The sequence below is a fragment of the Urocitellus parryii genome, unplaced genomic scaffold (genome assembly GCF_045843805.1).
Source record: "Urocitellus parryii isolate mUroPar1 unplaced genomic scaffold, mUroPar1.hap1 Scaffold_53, whole genome shotgun sequence".
Classification (NCBI taxonomy): domain Eukaryota; kingdom Metazoa; phylum Chordata; class Mammalia; order Rodentia; family Sciuridae; genus Urocitellus; species Urocitellus parryii.
Window position 1 is genome coordinate 276,261 of NW_027554068.1, and position 19,239 is coordinate 295,499.

A 19,239-nucleotide genomic window follows, 5' to 3' on the forward strand; every position below is an offset into this window, starting at 1 on the left:
CCTTTTGCTGCATGAGGACACAGAGGAAGCACCTTGATGAACAATAGACCCTCACCAGATGCTAAATCTTCTAGGGCCTAGAACATGGACTTCTCCAGGTCCCAGAATTGCTAGCAATGAATTTCTAAACCAGCCACTCTAAAGGTATTTTGTTACTGCAGCTGGGATGCCCTGAGACAGGGAAACACCAGGAGCTGTGAATAGTCTGCTCAGCCATCTGCTTCTCAGAATTGATGGCCCCTGGTGTGCAATTAAATTCTTCTTGTATAGTTCATCCTACATCAAATCGTCAAGAATTAGAGGGTCGTAAGGGGAAACAGTTTTTCTAGGAACTCTGGGTGGAAGGGAAGAAGGGAGAACTTGCTGTGTGGTGTTCCCAGTCTGGGAGAGGGGTGGAGGCCACTGTAGAAACCTTTTCTCCCTTGCTCGCTCAGACCCTAATCAGTTCCCATCAGGAACTAGGCTTGGACCATAGTATCCCTGCATTCCATCCCAACAGGAAGGAAAAAGAAGGGAGCTGTCCCTGCATCCAGAGGTATCACCTGACCAGCAAGCCCTCTGCTCTGCTCTGGAGCTTAGAGTTCCCTTACAGGTGAACAACGAAAAATGCCCAGTTGTAGCCCTCAGTGGGGACCAGATCCTTGTGCCTGTGCCCCAGGTCCTGGCAAACCATGGTCACTCCTACAAAAGATCTACAAAAGAGCATCAATTCAGTCTCCTCCAAAGACCCTTAAAACTTTGTTCTAACCCAGCTCTATGCCCCTAGGGCTACACATGTGCCAATGTAGTCCCAGCCCTCAGTTTCTTTACTCTATTTTGTTCATGTGTAGTTTCTTAATCACCCTATTTAAATATATATATTTCAAAATTATTATATCCTCATCAAAAAATTTTAGCATTATAGAAATAAATAATGTAGAAAGAGAAAGAGTCCTGTAGTCTCCCTTCACTTCCTCACCAATATAACTATTAATAGTTCTTTGTCTAGTCATCCAGAGCTCATCTCTATGCTTATACTATCAAAAAGGATTTCACTACACTTGACATTTTGCAGTCTACCTTTTTCCACTTAATATATATTTGGAGCCTTTCCATGCCAAAGAAGACTACGTACTAAATCACCTCAATGTTTAACCAGCTCCCATACATGAGTTTTGCATTGTCTCGCTCTCTGTTTTGCTATTACAAACCTGGCGTCTTCAGCATCCTCACATCTTTGTGCATTTGGATGAGCACTTGGGTTGCTTCCAGTTCTCTCCTATTACCGGCATGCTGCAATCAGCAGGCTTGTGTGAGGGCCTCCGTACATGCACATGCATGTTTCTGTGGGACAGAGTGCTTGAAGTAAAGGCTGGGTTAAAAGGTGGATGCATCTTGAGTTTTGAAAATTGCTGCCAAATGTACTCTCAAAGGCTCATACCAGTGTTCACTTCTAATGGCACTGTGTGAGTCACTCAGTTGTGCTTTCGTGTTGTCCTTGGCTTTTATTGAAGGACTTGCTAAGACTCTGTCCCTGCACTTGCTGTGGGATTTAGGCTCAGCCCAGGATAGTTGACATCACTCTGCATCTGCCAGAAAGTTCCACTTAGGCCTCACAAGAATAATGATATGATCTAAAGGCACTTTTTGAGAAGGGCTTTTGGAGAAGCCCTAAGACATAACATGGGCAGAGGCAGGAAGGAAGTGGGTAGACAGATAGCCAGGAAGACCACTGTGCAAAGCATCCTTTGCCTTACAAAGGAGCATGTCATCTTTTTCTACTGGATGTTCCAGGTCCCTTCTCTAACACACACACATACACACTCACTCACACTCTCCAGTTTCCTGTGCTAGGGACTCATCAGTTGTGCAGATGAAGTCCTGCTCAATGAAAATGTCATTACAGCCCTCCTTGGCCCTGCAGGGAATGAACATGCAGGCCACGGGCCCCCAGTGTGGTGTGATTTTTAGGTCTATTGAAAATGGCATCTCAGCTGCATTGTCATTCATTTTGTCTTTAAAATCCTCCACTGCTCTGACAACTCAGCCTAATCCTTTTTGTATAATGCAAGACTGCTATGAGCAGAATGGGTGTTCTATTCAGGTGACCAGAAGTGACTAGCAAAAGAAGCAAAGCAGAAGCCCCAAAGAAGCAAAGCAGAAGCCTCTGGGGATAAGCTTAGATTAGACACTGCAAGACAAGGACGTCCATGGGTCTGAGAATGCAGGTCAGTGGTAGAGCATTTGCAAAGCCCTGGGTGTGATCCCCAGCATCTCAGAAAGAAGTGTGTGTTGGGGTAAAACCACCCTGAGAATAGCCCTGATAATAAATTAGTAATAGTTTACATTTACTCAGTGCTTAGCATATGTGCTTACCATCCAAATACTTTATGTATCTATCATTTTACTTAATTCTCTTATCAATCTTAGGAGGTATGAGTTACTTTCTGAGTCTAACCTGAGTTAAGCAGACAGTTTGGTTCCTCAGTGTACTCTGCTGAATGCTGCTATTTTCACATTCCAAATAAATCATCTCATTTGATGCTCAAAGCCAATGCCAGGAACCATGGAGTATAGGTATTAATAATATACTCATTTGACAGGTAAATAAACTGAGTCCTGGAAGTGTGCTTTCCCCTCAAGCCCTACCCCCACTGGATTGGTGTGGCTGGAACATGAAGCAAGTCCCTTAGCTTGGGCTTTCACATGACACCCGAGTTGAGCATCTTGGATATGTGTCCTAAGGTGGTATGCATGTCCTAAAAGCATGGGACTTTCTTGAGGCTCGAAGCACTAGGCACTGGGCCAGCACAGGTGGCTCCCAGCCAGATGACCAATCTGCAACAAGCTTCATCCTTGCCTATGGCTTGGTGTTCCTTGGGCAATTATTTTCAGAAGCCATTGACATCTTGGTTGGCTAGGGAGCTTGGCTCTCCTGCTGCCCAGGAATTGAACTGCTCCTTGGCCTGTGGGTTTATGATCGTCAGCTGCTTTTTCTCATTACCACTTTCAATTAACTCATTGTTCTGAGCCCAAAGCTAACAGGTTCCCCTTAGGATTCATTTGCATTAAGGTTGAGACCCTGGTTCCTTTTTTCCTGTTTCCTTTCTTTCTTTGTTTAGAAGAAAAATTGAGGTTTGTGATAGAGCTAGAGCTCCTGGTTGTGTGCCTGGGACAGACATACACACACTTTATGGTGACAGGTGCATTTTTTGTTACTGGCACAACATAACTGAGGTAGGCTTCTCTTGAAGAAAAGAGGTTCATTTAGCTGACAGTTTTGAAGGCTGCAAGTTCAAGATCCAGTGCCTCATTGGTCTAGCCTCTGGTAATGGCCATTGTACCTGCAGGAGCACATATGGTTAGAAGAAAGCACCTAGCCAATCAGAAAACCAAAAAGTGATTCAGTGGCCATGTTCCCTCGTCTAAGAATTTGCTCTCTTAAGAGCTCAGAGGTCCAATGAAAGCCACATTCATCCCTTCTGAGGGCAGCCCCCCAATGACCTAAGGACTTCCCACTGGAAGACCAATCTCCTCCCACATCACCACACTGGGGAGCAAGCTTCCAACACATGAACCTTTGGGGCATACATTCAAACCACAGCACAGGATCAGGTGCCTTCTCAGTCTGGACAAATTCAATACATGCTTCAGGCCCAGATCAATCTTCCTTCATAGCAGCAGCTGCAGCTGCAGGACAGTCAAGTGGTGAGGAGGCAAGGTGCCATGGGGCTTGCTGAAGAGGGACCCTCCTATTCTGTGGAGACCTACTGATTAAGGGACATGTGTGCCTTCCATTATTGAAGAATTGGAAGGGCACTAAAGTTTTTTTTTTTAAATACCTACCATATGCTAAGTGTGATCACTCTCATTTCACCTCATCTCTAGGACAACAATATCAGGTAAGAACTATTATTATTGCTTTACAGGTGAGGAAACAGAGGCACACAGAGGGACAGCAAATTAACCAAAGCCATACATCTAGAAATGATGGGATGGAGATTTACACCATGGAGACCAATGGGCGTGGGAACACTGGAAGGGAAGAAGTGAGGGAGAGAGGTACTGGACTTTGTGCAATTGAGTGACCATTTCCTAAATTCCATTTTCAAGGCTTCTTGTGACAGTTCATTTGCTTTTCATGAATTTCCTTGAGAAACAGTAGCTTTCTGATTGGCCCAGAGTACTGACTTGAGGAGTTGTTTCTGAGTATGTTTCCTCTTATTAAAAAAAGGGCAAGGGGCTGGGGTTGTGGCTCAGTGATAGAGCGCTTGCCTAGCATGTGTGAGTCACTGGGTTTGATTTTCAGCACCACATACAAATAATTAAAATAAAGGTCCATCAATAACTAAAAAAATATTTTTAATAAAAGGGCAGGAGGGGGGCAGCTTCTGCTTCTCCCCTTTTTGGTGCTTATTAAATGGCTAGTGGGCACAGGAGAGACCATTTCCTAGTGGTAGCTACTTCATGGTCAGACACTAGATCAGATGAGAAGAGCCTAGCCAGCCATCCCAACAGCAGAAGAACAGGAGGCTGAGAGAGCAGAGGAGCCAAGCTGGGCCTGTAACCACCATCCTGTAGAGACAAGAGTGGCCCTATCTGCCATCCAGCCAAAAACATGGGAAAGTCCTTTCAGCTTTAGTAGAGCCTCAGTTTCTCTATCTGGAAAGTGAAGGTATCTCACAAGTTGCCTTCTTGGGTCTCTCCCAGTTCTGAACTTTTGTCAGAGAAGATCTGGGTCTCCTTATTCCTGAGGCTGAAGGAGCTGCCTTACTTATTATTTTTTTTAAACACTCAAATATTTTTATGGTAATAGAACCTGAATTTACTTTCCTAGTGTGTGAAACTATAAATTTATTTAATTATCTGGTCTTTGATTATAGCCTGTAGCCTCCATTGGATTTAAATTGTGTGATAGAACAAATCCATCTACATGTTGAGTTGCCACCTTCCCCTAGCCCAGCCCTCCAAAGTCCCCAGCCATTGACTGGTCGTGTAGGACTTATGGATCCTGCACACATCCACTGCACTTTGCAGACTACCTTTTGTTCCTTCTCTGGAGGGTGTTCATGTGTCTGAGTTCAAGGAGACGGAGCGTGAAGAGGCCGAAATATCTAACAGAGAGGAAGGGCCTGAAGTTTACAGGAAAGATGGCTAATCCCAGCCAATGGGGTGAAAAAGTCAGACATCTGGTTGCTGGTTGTATTTCCTGCTGAAATTCAGGGCAAAAGGTCCCCTAGAAGTTTGGTTCTGGGAGGGAAGAGAAGAAAGGGAGTAGGAGTGTGGATGTAAGACAGTAATCCTGCAGGCAGAGGAGGGAAGGGGTGGAAAGACAGCCACCCCATGATTTTGGCTCAGAGCTTTTGCCAAGAGTGGGAAGGGGATCTGGCAAAACATTCAACACCATCAGCTTCTGGGGAGTGAGCAGTATCTGAGAGGCCCGTGCAGGTTTGCCCTTGGCTTAAGTCTGGATTTTCAGGAGGAACCACAAGGCTTTGAATCCAAAGTCCTGCCAGATAACAGAAACTGGGAGTTAACCTGGAATTTTTCATCTACAGCACAATTTAGCAAGAAGAAAAAAAAACAGATACCCGACGCTTTGTATATGCCCCTTGTTTCCAGAATCCTGTATATATTAATAGCACATTTCTTTCTTTCTTATTTTTTTGGGGGTGGTGGTGGGAGGCAGGGCACTGGGAATTGAGTATCCCGGATAGGGGCACTTGACGACTGAGCTACATCCTGGATCCATGAGGAAGTGTTTGCCCACCTATCTATCTGGCTTAAAGGGCTCACCCTACTTGTCCACCCATGCTTTTGCTAGATGACTGAGTCCAAGTCGTCAGCACTTAGATTCTTCTCCACTTCATCAAAATCATCCCTCATTTATCTGCTTAATATATTGAGGGACATTCAATCAATCAACAACAAAGGTTCTATTACCAAACACCAGGAAGAAAGAAATAGACAAAAAAGGGGGAGAGAATAGGGAAGAAAGGAAGGCTCAAACTCAGACCTAAGACCACAGCTCAGGTTCTCAGACAATTGCCCTAACTGCGGTGTGCGTGTGTGCATGCGTGCAGGCATGCGAGTGAATCCTGTATGATGGGACTTGTGGCCAATTAGAGGAGTATAGAAGCGTCTCTATTCTATAAAACAGCATGCTGAATTCTTCTGATGCCCACTAGATGCAGATGCACAATAGAAAACCATCTTGCTTCCAGCTGCCTACTCCCATCTCTTTCTCCAAACTAGAAGCCCTTGCCTGGTACCAGCTGCCCTCACCCTGACAACTCCTGTCCATCTCTTTGTGAAAAAATGGAGATAACCCTGTCTTTGCTGGACTTCATTTTAAATAATTCCAGTGTGCTGGTAACTTCACTAAATCTTGTTCCCACCACTATCTATTTGGCATTTACAAAACAGTATATGGATTGGCAACATAATTTCCTTTGAACAACCAAGAAAGCAAGTTTGGACACTTGAGAGTGAATTCCTCAGAAGCCCCACTTTTCCTTTGTATCTTTATGGCAGAATGTGGCCTCTTGAAATTAAGAGATGATTACCATGGAGAAAACTTTATCTTAATGAAGTCAACAAACACATGAAGGCGTTTTCTTTTTTTTTTTTTATTGGTCGTTCATAACATTACATAGTTCTTAATACATCATATTACACGGTTTGATTCAAGTGGGTTATGAACTCCCGCTTTTACCCCGTATACAGATTGCTGTATCACATCAGTTTCCCTTCCATTGATTGACATATTGCCTTCCTAGTGTCTGATGTATTCTGCTGTCTGTCCTATTCTCTACTATCCCCCCTCCCCTCCCCTCCCCTCCCCTTTTCTCTCTCTACCCCTTCTACTGTAAATCATTTCTTCCATTTGTATTATCTTGTCTTACCCCTCCTTTCCTCTTATATGTCATTTTGTATAACCCTGAGGATCGCCTTCCATTTCCATGCAATTTCCCTTCTCAATCCCTTTCCCTCCCACCTCTCATCCCTGTTTAATGTAAATCATGAAGGCGTTTTCTAATGATAATTTTTTGCTACTTGCTTCACACCTTTGAGATACAACAGCAATTGGCATTGTAGACTCAGAAGGTGTTGTGGTGCTGTGGGAAACCCAGAAAATGAAGGATCCAGTCCTTTCCTGCAGAGAAGGGGCTCTGCTTCTGATGGAGCAATCTGGATGGTAAAGGGCCAGCCCTGTTCCCTAGGAAGGGTGCTCTGTCTCCAAGCTCCGGTTCAAGACTGTATCATAAGGTTATTGGGAGGAGTCAGTGAAGTGAAAGCACTTAAATATGACCCCACACAAAGCACATTTTAAATACAAGTTTAATTATTATTACAGTTTCACTGGGATGCCATACAGTAAATAAATAAACCCATAAATCGTCACAAGGTAATCAAGATGAATGGCACCAAGTGTGAGGTGCAATAAAAAATTGCAATAAGAGGTAATAAATAGTCTAGGAGGTCAGAGAAAACTCCCTGGAGGAAGTAAAGGTAAAAAAAAAACTCAGGAGATAAGGAGAATCTGTTGAGAGGGAGGGGGGCAGTTAGTTCTATTCAAACTGGGCTTCAAAAACCATCTATCACAGAATCACTCCAAGTGTTGTAACTTTTTTAAAAAGTCTAAAAATTATGAAAAAAAAGCAAACATGTTATAGTGTTATTTCATACTTGGAATAACAATGAAGGTAAATTATGTTTTCACATATTTAATTATTTGATTTATAATTTTTTGTTCAAGTTTCTTATAGGAGATATCTGTTTTATTCTTCTTTATTTAAAAATGTGCTTTATATATTACATATATTAACCCTGTTTCATAATTATTATAGACTGTTTTAGCCAACTTTTTTGACTGCTGTGAACAAAAGACCTGCTAAGAACAAGTTTAGAGGAGGAAAAGTTTACCTGGGGACTCATGGTTTCAGAGGTCTCAGGCCATGGATGGCTGACTCCATTCCTCGGGGTTCGAGGTTAGGCAGAACATGGTGGAAGAATGAGGCAGAAAAAAGGGGCTCAGGACAAGTCCACCAGGAAGTAGAGAAATGGAGAGTGCCCTCACTACTGACAAACTAGATACCCCAAAGGCATGTCCCCAATGACTCACCTTCTCCAGCCACACCCACGTGTCTATAGTTAGCACCTATTCACTGATTAGGTTAAGACACTCATGACCCAAACAGTTCACCTCTAAACTTTCTTATATTGACTCACACATGAGCTTTGGAGGACACCTTAGACCTAAAAACATGACACAGGCATTTTTCTGAATTTGCAGTTTACTTCAATTTTCTGAAGCTCTTTAAAAAACTTAAAAATATATCTATCCAATCATACATCATGTGTATATGTAATTTGCTCTCATTGGTGTTATTTGTCTGTTTAGAGAGTTTTTGTCCCTCCTGATATCATGTAAACGATATCTATATTTTCTTTTTCATTTTTTGCAGTTTTATTTTTGATTTATGTACTCATAATTTCCAAAAAAATATTCTGCAATGTTTTATTCAGTTATGCTTAATTGGTTTTACACTGTTACTTTGATTCTTTTTTAGGATAGCCTACACTTCTTGGAATTTGTCTCCATTATTTATCCTCCAAGTGGATCATTTCCTTATAATCTCATAATCTTTATTGCTTTTCCCATTTCCTCTCTATTTTGTAAAGACTGCTAAGGTTTATCCTCTATATCAAAGATTTAATTTTCTGGGCATTCATCTAGTTTTTTTATTGCTTCCAACTCGATGATCTTAATCTTAACATTATTACATGAGTTTCCTTTCCCTCCTTATATTCCTTTTTATCTCACCTTATTTTCTTCTCATGGCTTCATTTCGTGAAAGTGATGGTTATTAAAAGTTGCCAGGTGGTTTTCTAAAATTTTCTTCTGGGTTTTGCCCTGTTTTGGTCGACTTTTTCACCGCTGTGACTTAAAGACCTGACCAGCATAAATTGTAGAGGAGGAAAAGTTTGAGAGCTCACGGTTTTAGAGGTTGTAGTCCATAGAAGGCCAGCTCCATTCTTTGGGCTCAAGGTGAGGCAGAACATCATGACAGAAGAGTGTGGCAGAGGGAACCAGCATACAACATGGTCAAGAAGCAGAGAAAGAGAGACTCCACTTGCCAGATTCAAAATATATACTCCATAGCCATGTCCTCAATGAACCACTTCCTCTAGCCACAACCGACCTGCCTATAGTTACCAGTTAATTCCATGAGAGGTTAATTCGATGATTAGGTTGCGGCTATAACCCAATCATTTCTCCTCCAAACCTTTCATTGTCTCACACATGAGATCTGGGGGACACTACATCTAAACCCTAACATGCCCTGTGTAATTTTCATTGTTATAGTCTTCCTCTAAATTTCCAAGGTGTATGTCTCCCTGTATTCCTCACTAGGGTTTTAGTTGTCCCTTGTCAGGTTCCTGCACCCCACTGGATTCTGCACAAAGATAGAACTCCTGGAGCAGCTGTGTGGATGGATCTCCCAGCACCACTTCTCATGAATTCAGCAGGTGATCAGGCAGCTGGACTAGCTTAGGGTCCAATTTCAAATGTCCAGTAGGAAAAAATGTCATGGTTTTCAGTAGAACTTTTTTTCTTTTTCCCCAGGGGGGGGAATCTTACTTAGAACCTCACCATAAAAATCTATAAAATGGAGATTGAATGAAGGGAGGGACAAAGACCCAAACCATTACTCTGCTCATGTGCCTTTCTGGTCTCCTATTTCCCAGTTCCTGGCTTGTTGATGGGCTGCACAGATGAGACGCAGGAGAATCACCCTCATTAGGTACTGCTATGAAGATCTCCTTCTCTCTCTCTTATCCCTAAAGCCTTGACCTTGGGATTATAGCCCTCAAAAATGCTACAACCACATTCTTCTTTTTTCTCCATCCCAAATTCCTTACCCTCTTTCCTTCTGGGAACTGGAACTTCTAAAAGGATGTGGAAACGTGTGGTGTTGGCAGGGAGTAGGGAACGATAGCCCACAGAGTCCCTCAAAAGGCAGCCTCCTGAGATCCTAAAAAATGTCTGCCTGACTTCATGGTTGTTCCAGAATCTTCTAGAAGACTGAAAAGTGGAGGTTGCTGAAGGTTCTTTCCGCCTTCTTTTAGGAAGCAGGGTGCCCTGTTTCATGGATGAAGCGTGGTTGCCACCATTTTTCTCCCTCAGTTCTACTCCATTTGGTGGAAACTCTTGCCAAATTCAGTTTCTAGGTATTTTCTGGGATTGTGAGTGACTCTTGGTCCCTTTCTTTACCTTCAATAATATTTGGTGGGAAATTAGGTATAAGAGTTAGTATGAGGTTGTTTGTGTTTAAAACTGCAAGTTCCAAGGATCATCGTATGTGTGAGCTGGAAACCACGGGGAATTGAAGCCTTGCTCCTGCCTCACTGCAGAAATGATCTTTATCTACATCTTTAAGTTTCATCCTTTAAGTTTTTGATACTTATTAGTTTTTCAGATATTCAAGATATCATTAGAAAATATATTGGAAGTATATGCTCAGACATTTTTTCCTCATATCAGTGCGACCAGAACAGCAAAGGGAAAACAATATGGAGAACATGGGGATATTCAGGTACATCTGGCCCAGGAGACTTAAGTGCCACCTTCTGTCCCTCCTTCATTTCTCCCTCCAGGCCCAGGTCCTAGCTCTTTGGGGCCTCATGTTAGGGAGGGGGAGAAGGCACCTGGGCCCTCCATCTGGCCCTAGACCCACCAGCCTGACTCCTTCCCTGCCCAGGGCTCAGACACAGGTGTGAGAGTCCCCTTTCTTCCAGGTTGCTGGAGCCATGACCTTGCTTTGGGATATTTTGTTCTGTTCCAGCGCCCAACAAAGTCAGCATTTAGCTAATGAGCACCACACAATTGAATGTTACTACATCCCATAACTGGAGTTATTCTTGTTCCTGGACTTTGCGGACTGAAGACCACCAGCTGCAATGAATTATGCTCAACTGAACAGTGGTTCTGTGACAATAATAAATGAGGTCCAGAATAACACCACAAAATATATATCCACTTGAAACCTGAGGTTAGATTTCAGGACTTGATGTTCAGCATGCTTGGAATCTGCAGCCTCCAGATGCAGTTGACAGATATGATTGCATCGGACAGATGCTGGCTGGCTTGGATATGCCATAGTCTCTCTGCTTTGGCAATCAATCCTCAGCCTGGGATGGTTTTCAGTTTTACCCCTGGAACATCTCAAAAAACTGTAACTGAATTCATTGATGATGGCACAAGTAGGTTTCAAAAAGTACGTGTGGTCTGTTTGATTTCTTAACATATAAAACCAATGGCACCATACTTCAGATAAATGATCTTAATCATTTATTTAACATTGATCTGATATCCAAGTCCACCAGGAAATGGTTTTGACATCCACACCTTTTGATACAGCAACAAGTCAGCCCTGCCCTCTACCTGAGCTCCTTTGACTTAAAAACACATGGTATGGATTACGATCCAATCCGTAAAAGGCATTCACTCACCTCACCCCCACACAACTTTTCTCAAAAGACTCTCACTCCAAATCAATCTCAAATACAGCTCAGGGTTGTTGCCTCCAGGCCATTCCTGTCTTCCCAGAAACCTGTTTTTCTTTCACTCTGTGTTCCCACTGAGCCATGAATGACCTTTATCTCTGATGAAAAACAAGACACAGCGTGTGTATCACTTCCAGGATTGAATGTCTCCAAATAGATAATACATATGCAATGTCTGTTCTGCAGAGATATAGAAGAGATTGCTAGACAAAAAGAAGGCTTCAGGTGGCCAGGCTCCAACCATCTGATAGCAATTCTACGATTTCTTCACATCTCCTTAAAATTTAAACCCACAGGTATTGTTTTAAAAATCAGGTTTATTTAGTTAGGTTTATTTACTGCATCCTAAAGCCTGAATTGTGTTCAAACGAAAAAACTCTAGCTCCCAATAGGACTGTTAGGAAATGCATCTATAAGGAGGTGTTACGGTTTATATAGGAGGTGACCCCCAAAAATTCACGTGAGAGACGATTTGAGAAAGTTCAGAGGTGAAATGGTTGGAATATGAGCGTCTTAACCAGTGCATTAATCCCTCAATAGGGATTCACTGGGTAGTAACCAGAGGCAGGTAGGGTGTGGCTGGAGGAGGTGGGTCCCTGGGGTGGAGCCTTTGGGGGGGCTTAGTGATGGGAGCCGTTTCTCTCTCTGCTTCTCTCTGCTTCTCGGCGCCTGGTTCCCATCTGCTTTCCTCTGCTCAGCTCTTACACCAGGATGCGCTGCCTCACCTGGGACCCTCAGGGATGGAATGTGGCGTCTATGGACTGAGAACGCTGAAACTCTGATCCTCAAAATAAACTTTTCCTCTTCTAAAATCATTCTTGTCAGGTGTTTTGGTCATAGCAACAAAAAAAAGCTGACTAAAACAGGAGGTGATTCCAGTTAAACGAAGTCATAAGGCGGGGGCCCAGTCTGATAGAACTGGTGTCATGATAGGAAGAGATGCTAGAGTGTACAAGCTGAGAACAGACCCTGAGAGGACACAAAAGGTAGGTATCAGGAAAAAGCACACCTTCTGCAATCTTGACCTGGAATTTCCAATCTCCAGAATTGTGAGAAAGTACATTTTTACTATTTAACTAATTTGGCTTGTGGTATTTTGTTATGGCAACCCAAATAGTCCACATGGGGATTTAATTAAGGTTTTCAGTTCTTGGTTTAAGTTTAAAATAAGTTGCAGTGTTCTACAATACAGCAGGGTGATTATAATTTAAAACAATCGTGTTCTTTGTAAAGAACTAGAAAACAGAAGATTGTGAATCAAATGTATGAAATATGATATGTCAAGAGCTTTGTAATGTTTTGAACAACTAATAATAAAAAAAAATTTTAAAAAATTGAAAAAATAAAATAATTTCACTTAAAAAAATTCATTAGAATGACAAAACTGAAGATTATATCAAGAATTATAATTACATGACAAACATAAATATTATTTCCTGACAAACATAAAATTTCTAATGTTGAATATTTACATATAAACCAAAAAGAAAACAGAGGATTGAAGGTTCCTATTGCAAAGAAATGTTTAAGGAGATGGAAATGTTTATTGCCTGATTTAATCGTTACACATTACATACACATATGCGATTATAACACTACCCCATAAATAAATGTTTATACACCGAGCAACATGAAACTTCATTTAAAAATAAATTTTAAAAAATGCAATAAAATCTTTAGCTTGAAAATATTTTCTACTCCTGATTATTAACAATAATTCTGGATTGGTAATAAGGTAGCAACAATTTTCTAAGGTTTCTTGTTTGTTTTTGTTTTCGGTGTTTGGGGTACTGGTAATCAAACCCAAGGGTGCTTAACTACTGAGCAACATCCCCAGCCTTTTTTATATTTTATTTTGAGATGGGGTCTTACTGAGTTGCTTGGGGCTTTGTTAAATTGCTGAGGCTGGCCTAGAACTTGAGATTCTCCTGCCTCAGCCTCCTGAGTTGTTGGATTTACACTATGCCCAGCTAAAGTTCCCTCTTAAGCCGGTACTAGCTGTCTTTTGATAACAATACCTGGTCAATATAGAAAGCAATACATCTCACCAAAGAGATTTATACAAGCTCACAGAACACTGATGCCAACAGGCAGCTCAGACCTCCTGTGCAGTTCCATTCAGATGTCAATGCCAGGCAGAGGAAGCTTGCAATTCATCTGCCCACTTTCTTTAGGTTTGGAAGCAGAGGAATAAAGTTGCTGGTAGCCTGCTGCTTAGGTTCCAAGGCAGGGAGCAAAGACAAAGCCAGGGGCTATGACAGGTGAGAGCTCTGGTCAGAAACCCTGGCTCACAATGAGACTCTTCAAAGCAATTTGTTCTGTTTGTCCTCTAGGAAGAAATGCCCCACTCCCAGGACCATGCTGTGAGAAGGCATTCCCTCCCCTGATCTGGACTCTAGGTAGGAGAGGGAGAGAAGCCTTCTGTGGAAGTTCCTCACTTCAAGTTCAATCCCACATTAATATATACTGAGTAAATATTACCTCTATGGCTCAAAATAACTCAACCCCAAATCTTCAGTTTAATAAGTTTCAGGTTTGCAGTGCCTCAAGTGGCTTCCAAAAGCAAACCATCTCTGAAACCTCTGTGGATCTCCCATGGTCTCTTAATCAGGGTCCAAAATAATTCCCATCAACAATGCGTCAAAAAAATAATGATTTATAGAAAAATCACAAAACATTTGAGGAAACAAGACACAGTGAGCAAAAGTCAGAGAAATATTGGAGAACTGGAATTGCAAAGTTTGCAGATATTAAAATTAACATTTATAGAATTTAAATGCTCAACTGTTTATCAACATAATGAGGTTAGCAAAAGGATAATAGGACAAAGCCAGAAAGATGAGAAGAAAAGCCAAATCGAGCTCCAGAAATGAATATATGAGTACAATTAAAATCCCAGTGAAAAATGACAGTACAATAGATTTCAAATGGCAGGAAACAAAATGAATGAGTTGTATAACGTATCAAAAGGAATATAACATAACACAATCCAGGGTAGGAAAGTATGGAACTATGAAAGTGAGGTAAACAGATATAGAGGTTGGGTAGAAGGGTTTACAGCGCAAATAATATGATTCCATCAAGTGAGGAGGGAGATAATGGAAAAATAAATAACAGGTGAGAATTCTGCAGAACTAATGAAGGACTCCACTATTCAGATTTAGAGAGTGCCCCCCCAGGCAAATAAACAAATACCCACCCACAAACAGGCAAACTAAAGATAGGTTATTATAGGGAATGACTTCTCAAAGCAGCAAGGAAGGACCAAAATTTAAAAACATATAGTACAAATGAAGTAAGGAGAAAAATTAACTGTCAACTTTAAATTGTAAATTTAAAAACATGTTAGTACCTGTTTTGTGAATTAGTGTGACTCAAAAATGTATGCGAATTGACCAAAAAATGAAGGTTTTCTTCTTTTCAAAAGATGCTCATTCATGAAATTTTTAAAGGATACACCTCAGGAAGACTGAGAATGATATAATTGAAAGGTCTCAGATTCTTGCAAGAAAAAAAAGCAAAAACAAACAAACAAACAAACAAAAAACCAAAAAAAAAAAAACCAAAAAACAAGTGCCAAACTGTTGAACATGAATAAATGTGATAGAGATTGAATATAAAACAATAACTGCTCAAAAGGGGTAGATGCAAAGTTAAAGTTGAATATCGGACATCATGGTATATACTGTGGGCAGAAAGCAGAAATTAGGGATCTACAAGTCCATGTATTTTTAAAGACAGGGTGTGGATACCTGTTTAATTATTAAAATGTGTAAAGTACCTGGCAAACAATAAAAGCAAGATTGCAGCAAAGAGAAAAGAGATGTGCACTAAATGAAGCAGTCCAATAAGTACTCTAGGTTTAGAAAATATATAGAATATATCAAAACTAGGGGAAATAGAATCCACAAAAGCTAGAATAGAAATATAATCTGATATCTTAGAAATTACATTGCATATTCTGTGGCTCCACATTTCCATTATAATATGAAGATTGTCAGATAAAATTCCAGCATGATAAGAGAATGAAAATTCAAATCAAGCCCAAAATTAATTAAAAGAGGAAGGCTTGACTACATTAAAATCAGACAAACTAGACTTAAAGAAAATAGACTTAGGAAAATACATTCTGATAAACTTACTAACTGATCAGGATGATATAATAATAAACATGTAAGTGCTGACAGAACTGAAGGAGAATTTGTGATTTTCACCTTGTGACAAAGATGGTTACACATTGATGACGGTACCTGAAGTTTTTGTTGACAAAAACTAAATGAGGCATGGGAGATTTGGGTCATGTTACTAACAAACATGATCTGACATCTGGTAGAAATGTATGAAGTCCTCCATCCAATAATGAGAAATTTCACACCCACTTCAATTTAAAAAGGGAACATAAATATTGATCATACTACACCATGAATCAAGTATGAATACATTTTAGAGTTTCATCATTACGAAGTAAATGGTCTTTAAAGTGAAAATAAATTAGAAATCTACTACAAAATATTTAAAATAAATTACATTTGCATATTTAAAACAGTAGTCAACAATGCATCATTGATAAGAATCATAATGAAAACATAAAACACTCCAAAATACACATGAAAATTCAAACACCTAGGCAAAAACACAATATGTCAAAAGAAAGCAAATTAGAAAAGCCTAATGAATGAAACAAATTGCATGTGAAATAATGGAAAGAACTTTGAGCTTCTTCAGTGGGAAAGTGCGAAATCTGAACAGTGTTAATGTTATTATTCCTCATAAATTTAACTCTCTCCTCTCAAAATATCTGTGCGTATATATGTATGTATGTATGTATTTATAGTGAGGATTGAACCCAGGGGTGCTGTACCACTGAACCACATGCCCAGACTAGTATTATTATTATTATTATTATTGTTGTTGTTGTTGTTAATTTGAGACAGGCTCTCACTGAGTTGCTTAAGGTCTCACTAATATGCTGAGGCTAGCCTGGAACTTGCGATTCTCCTGCCTCAGCCTCTGAGTCACTGAGATTACAGACATGGGCAACCACACCTAGGTCAAAATATTTTCATCTTCTTCTTTTTCCTCTCCCTTCCTTCCTCTTCCTCTTCCTTTTTCTGGTGCTAAAATTTTCATTGCAGATTTTATCTGGACAAAATGAAGTCCTTTAGAATTCAGAAATGAGGAAAACTTGCGTAACAGTAACAAAATTCAGACACAAGAAAAGGCATTCTTAATATCAGGAAATAGATTTCAAATATTTAATATCTGAAAAAATAGAGCCTTTTGGTGCTGGTCACATGGGGCGGCGGCCGCAGGGGTGGAGGGGGTGGGGTGTTGTGCAGCAGGGTGGGCTCTGGAGACTGCGCTGCTGCAGGTTGCCAGGGCTGCTGTGGACAGTCTCTACCTGTTGCACAGGTAAGACCACCAGGTCTTGCAAGTGCTACATGGAAGCGCTAGGTTTGGCTGGAGCCTGGTACACAGCCAGGAAAACATCACCATCGTCTATGACTTCTACGGCCTGATCAGGCTGCACTTTATCCTTCTCTGGGGAGCAGGGCAGAGGAACCAAGCAGTACCAAAGATGGGCCGGTTCAGTGGTGCAACAGATGGAAGTGGAGAAGCCTACGCTGAAGAGTCCACAAGCCGAGGTCTCCACACTATCCCGACGAGGCAGAGCAGAGAAGCTGTGGACAGTTGTCAAAGACGGCCGACACCTACGTGGTGGAAAAGGATGTCATAGTTGCAGAATTTAGCAGGGGACTCTTTTACTCTCTGAGGACAAGCTCTGGGACAAAATAAAGGTGAAGGTTGCCACCGCCAGTTGGCATGATGATCCATGGAGTGTCACCAGGAGTTTTGGAGGGAAAGAAAGGTATCATCGTCACCATCTCCCCCGGCTCCTGCTGCAGACCCACTGCAAACCCGGATAGCTGTGTTTTCTGCTTCTAAGACTTACTTAGACCACCTCAGCGACTTTCCCACCCACAGGGATGCACCTAGCAGCTTCTGCACAGATGCCTGTGATGGTTGTCTTCACCAAAAGTAGATGCACATCACACCGTCTCAACCCTGGGGGTTTCAAAAAGGACCACAGGATGATGGTTCCACTCTATTCAGTTCCTTTTTGCACAGTATATGCTCGAGTGGCTCTGGGTGTGGGGAGCAAGCATTCTCAACCCCTGGTTAGGCAAGGGGGCCTTAGCCTGCAAAGCCTGAATCCCAGCGGTCAGTCAAGTTTTGCCAACTCATGGTCACGTACAGCATTCTGACATTTGGAGACACGTTTCATTTATCTGATGTATTTTCTTTTTGACAGATGATCCAGTGTGCTGTCAGATTCATCCTTTGCAATGCAAACTTAAAAAGCCTGTGATAAACCTCTGGGGCCAAGTGGAGGGCCCAGAGTAAATCACCACCAAGGTGTGTGGCCGGACCGGTGAAATCGCCCGCATATCCTTGCTTTGCTCCCAGGCTGTTGAAGAGTGGCGTTGACTTCAGAGCCATGGCAACCTAACTTGTCAGCTCTTAAATTTCAGATGTTGTGTTTAAAGGGAAATTGCCTGTTTTCCCCTTAACAGATGACATACAGTCTTGGTTTTAAAGGGTTCACTAGGAAGATGGTTGAAGATTGTTATTTTGTAACTGAGATCACTGGTGTCAGCTTAGAAATCTGTGGCTGGGCTGCCCCAGACAGAGATGCTGTTCTTCATGAGGTCTCCCTAGACAACCCGAGTGCTGTGCTCTTTGCTGTTTGTGACTCAGCGGCTTTACATATGGTTAAGTTACAGAAGAGTCTGGTCAGGGGTATAGAACGCAGAAGACCTAGGCTCTTCCTTTTCAAACTAGACAAGCCTGCTGGCTTCTGTCCTGTGGGTTTGCCGTGTCAGATGCTGCTTCCTCCATAATATTTTTGTTCTTCCAGCTCTGGTGGTGAGTGCGTTTCTAGATTTGGATATCTAATGAGTCACCTTTTAGTCACTATCTTTTGATTTGTAATTGTGGGTAAGTAGTGATTTCTTAACCCATGATCCATTTTATAACTGAAATTTTCCCCTTTAGAGTTTGTTATAGCTGGTTTTCATACACCTTGCTATGTGATATGATTCTATTCCAGTAGTATTATTGACAGAAGCACCAAATATCTGTGGAATAGCACTTAAAATATGGACAAATTATGTGTGTCATATATCTGTTGAAATAATGTTGAAAGTGCACTTTTGGTTCATGGAATCAATTAATACTTTGATTGGTGTGATGATAATTATGCACAAACCCCACAATATGGATCAGCATCAAAACCTACAGTGAAAATGTCTTTGATTCAGATTCTAAAAAGACAACCATTTTTTTTTTGGGGGGTGACATACCGTACACTCAAAATTCATGTACGTTTCTGTATGAATATGGTACAATGTACAGATTTAAAATTCAGAGCTTAGTATTGGGCACTGCAGACACTGGTGTGAAATGATTCTCTCGCCTGGCGTGCTTCTGTACTTCAGCCTAAGCACATTTCTGTGTTGAACACATGGGTTTTTGCCTGTGATGTTGCTTGGCAGCAATTCCAGATGTGACATGGACTCAAGAAGATCAGTACCTAAATTCCGAAGCTCCTCTGCTCCTAATCATGTCTTCTCTTCCAAACAGAAGATGTGGAGAGCTTTGCACTTGGAGGCACTGTGTAGCAAAGGT

The 19,239-nt window shown here is 41.4% G+C and overlaps 1 pseudogene; it reads left to right on the forward strand.

Moving 5' to 3' along the window:
• The window catches only part of LOC144252686 (inactive hydroxysteroid dehydrogenase-like protein 1), a 34,312-nt pseudogene extending 16,549 nt beyond the window's left edge, over positions 1–17,763 (forward strand).
• Positions 17,764–19,239: the final 1,476 nt, after the last annotated feature.